We start from the raw sequence: 12,074 nt of genomic DNA on the forward strand, positions 1-12,074 counted from the left end.
GAAGGGGAGGTGGCGGCGCTGGGCTGGGACGGAGGTGAGCGGGGGCTCACTTTGCAGACGGGGGCGTGGGCAGCGTCTCTGGATGTGGTGGACCCCTCCGTCCTCCTCACCTTGTTAGAGCCATTTCTCAGAGCTCTGATCTTCAGACACTCAGAGAATCCCCAGCTGGGGATGGCCACCCGTCAAGCTCACTCCTGCAGGATCCCCTCCTGACCCTTGCACACCGCTCGCAGCCCCAGCCTCCAGGCGCCTGTGCCGGAGCCCACGGGATGCCGCCCCACGTGGCACTGAGCTCTGGATGGGGGAGCTCGGCGAGGGTGCGGGATTGGCACCCCATCTCCTCAGCGTCCAGGGCCTTCGCCTTCCCGTCCCCTCTGGTTCCTGCTTGTCCTCTGCTCCTGTCCCCTCAGGCTGCACGTTTCTCCAGTTTGTCCCAGGCCCCCAGTCCCCTGGAGAACACAGCCCCCAGCCGTGAGGACATCTGCCCGGTGGTTCTAACCCGCAGCCTCCGTAATTCCCAGAGCAGGGCCCGCCTGGGGGCCCTTGTGAGTTACCGCTGCAGTGACCGTTGAACAGATGAAGGGGCGAACGTCTGAAGAAAAGCCATGATGCCATGGGGTGTGGGAGGAGCGTGCCCGGCCCCCAGGTCCTGCCCCGGGGGTGGGAGCTTAACGCCTCCCTTCCCCTCCTGCGTCTACGCTTCCTGGGGGCCGTGACTGTACCCCTGAACTGTGCCAGGGACCCATGGCACACATTAAGATGTCAGTGATTGGTATTTGTCTCATTTAACAAAGAGAAACAGACCCCGGAAGAGGTGAGCCTCTGAAGGGGCTTCTTACACCGTGTGAGGGGCAAGTTTTGATGGCCTGAGACTCAAACGCCGTCCAGGTGCTGCTGGGAATGGATTTGCAGGTGATTGGGGTCCAAATTAGCGGACCCAAAAATAGGGAGACGCACCAGCAGGGCCTGACCCACTCCCTCCCACCCTGTAAGACCCGCGTCTCCCCTGGCCGGCGGCTGCAGCCGTGGACAGGGCCACGCGGCCAGGAACGGCAGGCCGTCCCCGCTGACAGCAGGAGGGTGGGTGGAGGCCTCGGCCCCACGAGGGCAGGGAGGTGAGTCCTGCCAGCAGGCCCAGAGCACGAGCGCCAGCTGGACGAGCAGGTGATGTCAACTGGGGCACCAGGCACTGAGTCAGGCCTCGCCGTGCACAGGCTTCACACGCTCGGGGCTAACTTCCCGGGGACTTGCTGGTCCCACAGCCGCCTGCGGGGGGAGTTGGGGAGCCGCCACGTGCCCCCCTCCAGGCCACGCGCCTGGCTCCAGGGGTGGGAGGGAAGCAGGAGGCACCGTGGCGGCATTGAGCTCACAGGCGCGGGGACGCCCTCCCACCGTGAGAACACGTGGAGACCAGTGCCCAGCACCCAGCAGCTTGCTTTTTCCATCAGCAATTTGCTGAATAAGGACAGGATGGGCCGGTGCGCCGGGCCTGAATGCGCCACACATTCCGCAGCAGAAGTGACTGAAACTGGCGTGTTTGTGAGTCTCTTTAGCCAAGTTGCAGTTTATCTTGGTTTTAACCCAAACAGGCTGCAAACCAGGACAAACACTCTTTGATGTAATCAGCATATGACTCAGGCCCTCTGCGCGATGGTTCCTGTGCAGGGAAACAAAACAGGCCTTGAAACTTTGTCTGTGGAAACTGTGTGTCTGCAGCTGCAGTGGTGGTCACAGCCCCGCCGGGTTCAGCATCCGGGGCAGCCCGTCAGGGGACGTCCGTGCTGGTCACTCAGCTCCTGGGGCAGCCCGTCAGGGGACGTCCGTGCTGGTGGCTCATCAGGAAGTCACCTGCCCCTCGCGTTCGGAAGCTCACACTTTGGGTGGTGGGCGGGGCCTCGAGAACTCTCAGGTGAGCCAGAGGGACCCTCGGACATGAGGCGGGAGCTTCCTGGGTGGCCACCCTCGTGCCTCCCTTGTCACCTGGGATTTCAGGAGACTTGACCCATGTGGCTCTGGTCCCTCTGCCCTGAGGAGGTCCTGAAACTCCTCTGATCGACTGTTTTCTTTGGTGACAGGATGTTATGTTTTTTCTACTAAGACTAACAGCCTGAGCCCAAAGCCTTGTGGAGGGAGCTCGGGACCTGCGGGGACGCCCACGCTGCATCTGGGCCTCCGCCCTGCGTGGCGCTGCCCTCCTGGGACAGTTAGGTCTGGGACAATTTAATGGGAGAGAAGGTTGTTTCCCACAACATCCCATGGAACCCACTCCCTTTGGAAGCCAAGCGCAGAAGCACAGAGAGGGCAGGGCTGCCAGGACGCCGCGCTCACCATGCCCGGGGCTGCCCGCGGTCCTGCCTTCCTGGATTCAGCGGCTGATTCAGAGACTAGGGCCTTTCCAGGTGCCCAGACTTTCCCAGGTGTTGGAAAGGTCGGGGTCGGACAAACAGCTCCTTCCTTCCTGGAGCTAAAGTACAATGGGAGAGACAGACGTGAACCAATGTACACAGAGTAATTGTTGAATTTAAGTTACCGTCAGGAAAGGTACAGATGGGCTCCCGTGAGCAGTTTGGGAACACGGCCCACAGTAAGATATTAGTAATTGGTATTTGTCTCATTTAACAAAGAGAAACAGACCCCAGAAGAGGTGACTTGCCTACAACTTCAAAAACAATAGTGGCCGCGCTGGAGTGGGGTCCCGAAGACACTAGGATGATTCCACCTGCGGTGCAGGGAGCAGATCGGAAACCAGGTGGCGGAAAGAGAATCCCTAACAAAGGAAGTCACCGGCCAGGTTATGTGTCATTTGTCAGCAACTTAAAGACCAGGTAACAGGTTTTGAGAGAAGAGCCGGCAGGGCATTGAGTGCATCAGGACCCCGCCTGCAGGTTTAGGGCAACTTTTATTTCACAAACCGCCTCGCGGCAAGTTCTCTGCCTGACAAGCGGGTTTGCCCACACCCGTGCAGCGGGTCCGCTGACCCTGCAGCAGTGGGCCAGCCGCCAGCAGGAGGCATGTGGGGTCCAGGGCGGGTCTGTGTGGAGAGCTTTTCTCGGGGAAAGTCTGCCAGCCCAAAGCCAGTAGCTGGCAGTACTTCAGAACCTTCTCAGGGCCGGGATGGGGGGCCCGGTCCACCGGGGTCCCCAGCGCACCCCAGAGAGACCCCGCTGCATCCCCCAGGCCTGCTGCAAGGTGACTGTCCCAGGTCCCTTGCCAGTGCAGCCCTGCAGAGCCGTGGGTCTCACTGCGGGGAGCAGGTCAGAGACTGTCCTGTGCTGTAGGGCATGCGGAAGGGAGCAGGGGCAGTGGGGAGGCCTCCGGGTCTGGGCGGGAGATCACCCTTCTCTTGAGCTGGACCTGAGAGTCAGGACTCAGTGAGACACACACAGGCACACAACCCAAAGCGGGGAGGTGGGGTCGAAAACAAGGGTGCCCGGGAGCCCTGGGCTTCTTCTAACTCCCGGAGTCTTAGTTCTGTCGTCTCTGAAACAGGGTATCTAAGTCGACTTCATGGTTTTGTTTGGAAAATCAAAGGAGAAGTTAGGCTGTCCCAGCTGGGGCGTGTGGGTCTGAGAGCCACCTACAGGCTACGGAATCTGAGCACCCTGGGACACCTGGGGGTGGAGGGAAACCTCCCCGGGGTCTCCACGTCCCGAGCTACACCAGGACACGCGGACACACAGGCCTGTGAGACACAACAAAGAGCCCAGAAACATATCCCAAGAGAGATGGGCATTTCATGCATGGCAAAGCCACACTGTCAATGCAATGGTGAAAGACTAATTTAATAAATGACATGGAGTAAAGACAACTGTAAAAATGCAACAAACCTTTTAGAAGAATACTTAGAAGGCCTTCTGTACAGCCTAGGGGTCGGGAGAGTTTCCGTGTCAGATGGTAACTTCCTACAGAGAAGAGATGAAGATACCTTAATCGAAGTCAACCGGCAAACACGAGAAGATATTTGCAAAGTTACGAGAGAAAAAGGGCTAACCTACAATAAGGTATAATCTGTGGAGAGATTTAACAAATTGATTAGCTAAAGATAACCCAATAGAAAGAAAGGATATGAACAGTGATTAACGGAAAGACAAATCTAGAAGAACACTAGTGAGATTCAGAAAACGCTAATTGAAGGAACCGGGAGATATCAATCCACAGACATCAATTAAAAAGAGTGATAGTCACTGCTGGGGAGGAGGTGGTAGAAATGTGAATAGTTACAGCCTTTGGGGAAGGGCATCTGGTACCACCTAGTGAAGAAGAAAATCTCCGCCCACCCAGGAATTCACGCTCTGCGTTCCACATGGGAGGACACGTGTGCGGAAAGCAGGCCTACAAGGATGCTTACCGCCCTCTTTGCAACGCCCTCTCCCCGCAAAGGAAACAGAGTTGAAGCTCATTGGTTGTGGTACGGCCATGTCGTGGACTATTTTGTAGCTGTTGTGAAAATGATGAGATTGGTACCAGCTGACGTGGAGCATATTCTTAAGTGAGAAAAACAACGACGAGGTAAAATTACATAATGTTATTCAATCTTTTCAACAATGATACACTTGCAGTTGCATACGTGTACATGAACACGTGTGCTTCTCATTGGAACAAGGAGAAAATCTGGAAGACACGCCCCCATGGCTTATACTGACGGTCTGGTGTGGGGGTGGGGAGGTTGAAGGAGAAAGACAAGACGCCAAAAACAGGCTTTTTGGGAAAAAAAGTTCCGCCATGATAGAAACTTCACCTGTGATACTATCTTATTTACATAACAGTGTGTGTTTCTGTGTACAGATGCATAAGTGATGGTTACTGCAGGATTGAGGGTTTCTGATGATTTCCTTTCCTTTTAATACCTAAAGTTTTGTTAGAATCTTTACACGAAGATATTTTTAATTTTACTTACTAGGAAAAGAGCGATAAGGCTATTTTAGCGAGATGAGGTTGGCAAGGCGCCTGACACACCTCGTGGTGGGACCTGGATGGGGGGCCGTGGCACAAAAAGGGCCCAGCTTTGTGGGCGGGGGGTGCGTGTCAGCGTGGCTTGCTGTCAGCGGGGATAAGACTGAAACATTTCAGGACGTTCCTCAGTGAGTCATCTCAGAGCAAACATGGGACAGGACAAACGCGGGTCCACGCTTCCTGTGCGGACACGCCCTGTTCCTCTGGCCTCTCATCCACCTGGCTGAGGAAGGGGCAGAGCATGGTGGGCTTTCCCGTCTTCTTGAACCTTGAGAAAAACGGCCTTTGGGTGGAGCGTGTCTTCCTGCCCCTCAGGAGCTACTGGGACCTTTCAAGCACTGACTTAACCATGCCATTCAGCACACTCACGCTAATGTTTCTTGTACAAAAAGGGAAGCTGCTACTGTGTTCTGTTAGGTCTTTCTGGGTGTTGTAAATTTTCAAAATTCCATTTTCTGTGTATTATTAACTTAGTACTGAAAACCACCACTGAACACTTTACAAAATTGAGGATTCTTGAACCCAGGTGATAAGTAAGAATGCCAGTGTTATTCCTTTTATTTCCAGTGGGCTCAACGGAATAAGGAATATTGACCTCTAGGAGGTGTTATGGCTTAATATTTATTTCTAAGCCTGACGGTTTATTGCTGATGCTGTTATCAATCGTGTGCAGGATTTCACTGCCCAGTTTCCCAAATGAGCACATTGTGAGGAAGCTGTGCATCTGAGCGCGAGCCCATCTGGTGTCCTCAACGGCCTGCTAGTCACGTAGGTGAGGTGCGTCTGCACTCTGTTTACACACAGGCAAACTGGTCCCCAGAGATTAAATGACACATCGAAGGAGGCACAGCTAATAGGGAGCAGAGCCGGCCCGGTATAAGCCCTTTTAAGTAAACATCCCGTGTTGTCGCCACAAAAATAGACGCTTCTCATTTAATTAACGAAAAAGCCTTGCTTTGAGCTCATCTCGATCTCTGACTGTGGACAGTAAGGAAAGTGGATATTCTGGAATTCAGTCAGAGGCCTTACCTTCCTTCCTGGTCTTTTCATTTCTTCCTTCTGTGGTTGAATGTTAATTGCAATTAAATCTTGTCTCCCAGATGTCAGCCTGAATAAGCCGTCAGCAGCCCTGTCTCAAAAGTGAGGCCCTGCGGGTTCAGTGTCGTTGGATGTGCGTCCACACCAAGAGCTTGCCTGTCGACCTGGTGCCGTCGGAGCAGACGTGGGCAGCCGAGACTGTCGTGAGATCCTGGCCTGGCCGCGCGTCCCTTGCTCACCTTCCTTGTGAGTATTTATGCTGAGTTTGGAAAGTAACAGCGGTTTGCTCCGGGAGGAGTTAGCCAGGTCAGTCCCTGCGGGTTGAGACAAAGCCTCTGCCTGGTCCACAGCGAGGGCTGGAGATGATAGCAATCTGGGAGAGTAGCGTTGCCTGACGCGGGGGGCCTGCGAATCGCGGCAAGAGCCTGGGCAGCTGGAGAGTGCCAGGAACCGGCGGCTGCCCCCTAATTATCACCTTCTGGAGCCCAGGGTGCGGACCGCTTGAAATTATAATGGGAACCAATTCTTAACCCCTGAAAATCACCCCCTTTTCTCTACTCCTCCGAATAAACAGGAAAGAAAGGATTTTCAGAACACAAACAAAAAGCATAAAACCCAGGACTTAAACTACATCTCACTAGACAGAAGCAGCACTGGAATGCCATCTCCGTGGCATAGCCCACGTTTCACGGCCGGTCCTCGGCGGGCCCCTCAACATAAGATGCTCTCCAAGTCGTAACAAGCCAGTCCATGGTATTTTAAGCTCCAAATCCTGGTGAAAACACTGAGTACTCGCTGAGATGAGATAACAGGGCAGAGTATGGAGCAAGAGAGCATGCAGCCATGTGGGCACATTTGTGCACGTGTGTGCCTGCACGCCCGAGGGGTGGGTTGCATTCCGACCTCTCTGCACAGGCCAGCAGGGGTGGTCCTTCTTGGGGACCAGGGCAGGGTGGATGGCACTGCTCACCAAGTCCCCACCACGTCCCGGGACAGACAAACCCTGGGGTTCCCCAGCCATGCGGAGCCCTGGCGCAGGCTGGTATCATAAGGGCATGACGCTTATGCAGACACGCGAGCGATTGTTCCGCAGAGTCGGCGCTCTGTGCCTGGGAACAGCCAGGCAGCTGACACTTGTCTACAGTTTGCACTTTATAAGGAAATGTTGCGTATGTGTGTTATCTTCTTCTCATCACCGTGAGGCAGACGCGACTTCGTGAGGCCCAGTCGTTTGGGGGAGGCGGAGGGAAGCCAATTCAGCTGTGGCCTCCATGTGACAAGTGTATACCTCTCTGGGCCGGGAGGTGAGATCTACCTGGCCAGACTGTGGGCAGATTCCGGAAGATTGTGTGGCCAGAGTCTCACCCTTGATGGTCACTAACGCCTTGTCACTTGGCCAGCGAGTGGCAGAGCGACAGCCCAGACGCTCACGTGCATTCACTGGACATTTAATTGGAACAAGTGCTGAGCCAGGCGCTCTGGGCTCGTATGAAACCCCAGCCTCTGTCCCGGGCTGGCGGCTGGAGGGACAGAGGCGCTGGTGCGATCACAGCCCCGCGGGGACCTCATGTCCACCGCGAGCTGTCGGGTTCGGAGCCCCGTGGGGACCTCATGTCCACCGCGAGCTGTCGGGTTCGGAGCCCCTGAGGTCTGCAGGAAAATGGAGTTAATGCCAGGGCATGTTGGGCATATGAGGAGTTTCTAGACACCAAAGTGTGTGTGCACATGAGGAGCAGGGCCAGGGGAGGGACCCCTGTGGCCGCCAGCGAGGCCTGTGTGCGTGTGTGCACATGTGCATGTAGATCTACGTGCTGTAAGGAGATCTCTTCTGCGATTAGAAGCATTGATCTGGTTTAGAAGCGAACCACTGAAGGACACTTTTGTTTCTGCTGTTTTGTGCTTGGAGTATCAGGGCTGTTGAATGTGTGTTTGTATGACGTACATATTCAAGGAATGTGGACTCCAGTCTGGAGTGCTCTCAAAGTAGGATGCTTTGGGCTTCCCTGGTGGCGCAGTGGTTGAGAGTCCGCCTGCCGACGCAGGGGACACGGGTTCGTGCCCCGGTCCGGGAAGATCCCACATGCCGCGGAGCGGCTGGGCCCGTGAGCCATGGCCGCTGAGCCTGCGCGTCCGGAGCCTGTGCTCCGCAACGGGAGAGGCCACAGCAGTGAGAGGCCCGCGTACCGCAAAAAAAAAAAAAAAAAAAAAGGTAGTATGCTTCTCCGTATTTTCCTCAGTGTCTGTTGTCTCATTGATTCTGCCTTTGGAAGGTCCAGAGGCACAGAATCAGCTGATTCCATCTCTAACGTGTGCAGCCTCTGAAGGGCTGTTTCCTCATGGCTGGTCACGACTCGCCAGGTGTGGTGGTGTCTTCGAATGTGTGCCTATTTCCATCCTCCTATTAAATTCTAGGCCCATCATCTTAAGACCTCATTTCTTAACCACTTTACGCCACAGCAACAGTGCCAGAAGACTGGGCACAAACTCAGTATTTCTTGGTTTAAACTAAATTACACCATTTCCTAGTTTAAGAAGAAAATGAACTTGGGATTTTAAAATTGTGAGTTTGGCTTTGGTAAACATTGAACACAAGGCAAACATTTTGTTATTTTTGCTGGAATTCCCCAACTGCCAGGATGAGAACACTGCCAACAAAATACTTTAAAAGATCATTGACATTTCTATTCATACACAGATCCAGAAAAGGAACTGTTTTGCCATGAGGTCAACAAGAATGTCACAATATGTCGGCAGACCTGAAATTAGATCCTTCTTGAAGTAACCTAGCATGGGTTGAATAAAATTCCTATTTTTCCCCCCTAGTTTTCTAGCTTGTGTTATCAGAGTTGTAGGTGTCATCAAAAACCTTTGTCCTGGTCCAGAGAAGGACGCATATACGGATGAACACTGAAAACGCCACCCATCGCTTTGATGTTCATGTACATAAATCATGAAAGCAAATGTTATCTGCAAAGTTTTGCTCTCTCGTGTCTTTGAATCAGCTGACTTTTGCATGATTTTTTGTCAGGCAGCTCTGCCCAGTATTTTATGACAGACCTCTGCGTCAAGGTCTGTCATGCCTGGTTAATTTGGGATTAACATATACACACTACTGTACATAAAATAGATTGAATCAATTCAATAACCAAGACATGGAAGTAGCCTAAGTGTCCATCAACAGGTGGATGGATAAGAAGAGGTGGTACATATATATGGCTGAATACTATCCAGCCATAAAAAAAGAACGGAATCATGCCAATTGCAGCAACATGGATGGACCTAGAGGTTGTCGTGCTAAGTGAAGTAAGTCAGAAAAAGACAAATATCACATGGTATCACTCATATGTGGAATCTAGAAAAAATGATACATACGAACTGATAAAAGAGAAACAGACTCACAGACATAGAAAACAAACTTATGTTTACCAAAGGGGTGGGGCTGGGAGGGATAAATTAGGAATTTGGGATTAACGTATACACACTACTATACATAAAATAGATAAGCAACAAGGATTTACTGTATAGCATGGGGAACTGTATTCCATATCTTGTAATAAACTATAATGGAAAAGAAACTGAAAAAGCATATATATATGTGTGTGTGTCTATATATATCTCAATCACTTTGCTGTACACCTGAAACTAACACAATATGGTAAATTGATTATACTTCAATTTTAGAAAAGTAGGCAAATTATGTGTACAGGTAAATCACACAAGCAAAAATACAAATTGCTAATAAAAAGGCAATTTAAAAAAACATGAGAGTCAATTCAGCGTTGTGAACTGCACACGGCGGGTAAGTGGACGTTGGGCAGTCTCGGATCCGTAGGGCTGCTGCGCAGGGACCACGCCTTTGCCGTCTGCATGTGAGCATCGCCAACTGTGCGCCTCCCCCAGGGCAGGCGGGTGGAGGTGGCGTTGCATAAATTAGTCGTGAATGAATGTGTGCTTGGGGTCATCGTACTGGAGAGTGAGGAACCGCTCCTGTCATAGGCGCCCTACTGTCTCCCACGGAGTCTAGGGTTTCACGGACACGCGTTCAGAGAATGTGTGTGCAGCTGACCTACGGTGGGCCTGCACACCTGAGAGACAAGACGAGGGGCCTGATTCCATCAGTTACCGCTGGGGCCGGGGAGGGGACCAAAAGGAAAAGCTTGGTGCCCGCAGCCTGCGTTCCCTCAGGTCCTGGGAAGAGCAGTCCCACACGAGTCAGGGCGCAGGGCTCTCATCTGAGAGCGTCTAATTTCATGGGTCACGGCTTCCAACTCCAACTTTCTGCTGCAATGTCAAATTTATAGCCACATGGATGACTCCCCCTCCTGGGAATGCTCCCTCAGCATCAGAGAAAAGGGGGACAGACGACCCCTCATGGCCGGAAAGGCTTCGCGGGGGCAGGGCGGCCAGGATAGGTGGACGGCCCCCTACCCGTGGAGTGCCTTTTCGGACAAGCTAGCGTGCTTCCGCCTGGCTCAGTCCCCGGGGGTCTGGGCTGGGCCCGTGAGGATGCCCGGGCTGCCGTGTGCCAGTGCGACAGCTTCATGGAAATCCATCGAGCGTAAAGATGAGAGGGTCACGTCCAGGAGACGGATAGCGACGATCATTTCACAATGTCCACAGCGTCGAATCATTACATTGTGCACTTGAAGCTATGCTGTGTATCTATTATGCCTCAATTGAAAATAAATATATAAAAGCAAAAGACCCTCCTCAACTCTTACTTCAGCTGGTGACGGTTACGGAAATGCCTAAAGCTAGAGCTGGGTTCAAATTCCAGACCCATCACCCTTTTCTTTGGTCCAGCGATGCTGAGCCCGTGTCTCTCTGAGGCCGCGTATGAGAGTTAAGATAGGGAATTTATAGGAAGTGAGAGGCTCGTGGTGGTTTTCACAGAGGAAAGCGGCCTTCGTGGCTTTCCAAGCTAGCGATGGTGCGGACAGTGTTGCAGAGCTGCGGCCCGAGGGAGCTGCGCTCACCAGCTCACGGCCTGTGTGTCATCTCCGATGGGCAGGCCTCAGGGGAGGGACCCACAGCCCTGTGTGCAGACACGGAGACCGAGGCTGGGAGAGTTCAGCGGAGAAGCAGGTTTGAGGGCGGCTGTGGAGCCCAGGCCTTGCTGGGAAACAGCGGCCATAGGGTCCTCACCGGCACTGCTGGGCCGGGGGGGCCCATCATGGACAGTGACGCTGCTGGGCACTGGGGACGGGGGTGGGGAGAGAGGAAGGGGAAGGCGTGGGAGGCTGAGGCCGGGCCCAGGAAGTTTACTTTCCCGCTAGTTTCTCCACGTCTGTTTAATCTGTCACCAGGGGTCACTGGCCAGGCGGCGGCTCCTCTCCAGCAGGCTGTTCCCAGGACGGTGCCTGGGAAGGAGGAAGACGGCATTTTCCAGAGATTCAGCGAAGAGGAAGAGCCGCCGACACACGGCTGGAGGTGCTCCCAGGACACGCCGTCCGCCCCGCGGTCAGGGGTCAGGAAATGACTCGCTCTGTGGCGGCTCTGCTCCAGTGGCCGTGTCACTGGCCTGCCTGCAGCACCCCAGGAGCAGCCCCTGGCCACGTCGTGCCACCTGCAGCAGCTGCCTTTTCTGCTGGGATCTGATTCTAGTCTATTGATATGGGGGAGGGTGGTTTGTCCAACATGGGGCAGGGAGTTGTCCTGTTGGTTGAAAAAGTCTGTTTAAGGTTATGGAAATGCTGACACACATCACATAATGTTTTAATTTTTCTGAAAACAAAATGCTGCTTTTCAAATCTGTCAAGGGTGAGTCAGCACTTGTGTTATTGGAGCCCCACATGTCTTCTGTGTGCAAACCACCACAGCCGTGGCTGACGGGACTCACTTTCACTAAGCGGGATGGGGGCGCGGGGCCCTCCAGGAGCAGCCGGTGCTGGGAACCCCCTGGCTTACGGCGCCTCATCCACATCTGATTTGACAATTGCTTTTACACACTCACGTTTAAAAGGTCGTTCCTATTAGCTTTCACAGAAACAATTCTCTTTTCTTTTTACACTCGTATGTAAAGCAATGTTTTGTGTAGTTTGTTAATTCAAAAAATATTTAGTGCCTCCTAAGTGTCTGACACG

This window comes from Grampus griseus, assembly GCF_964374135.1.
Source record: "Grampus griseus genome assembly, chromosome: 13".
Classification (NCBI taxonomy): domain Eukaryota; kingdom Metazoa; phylum Chordata; class Mammalia; order Artiodactyla; family Delphinidae; genus Grampus; species Grampus griseus.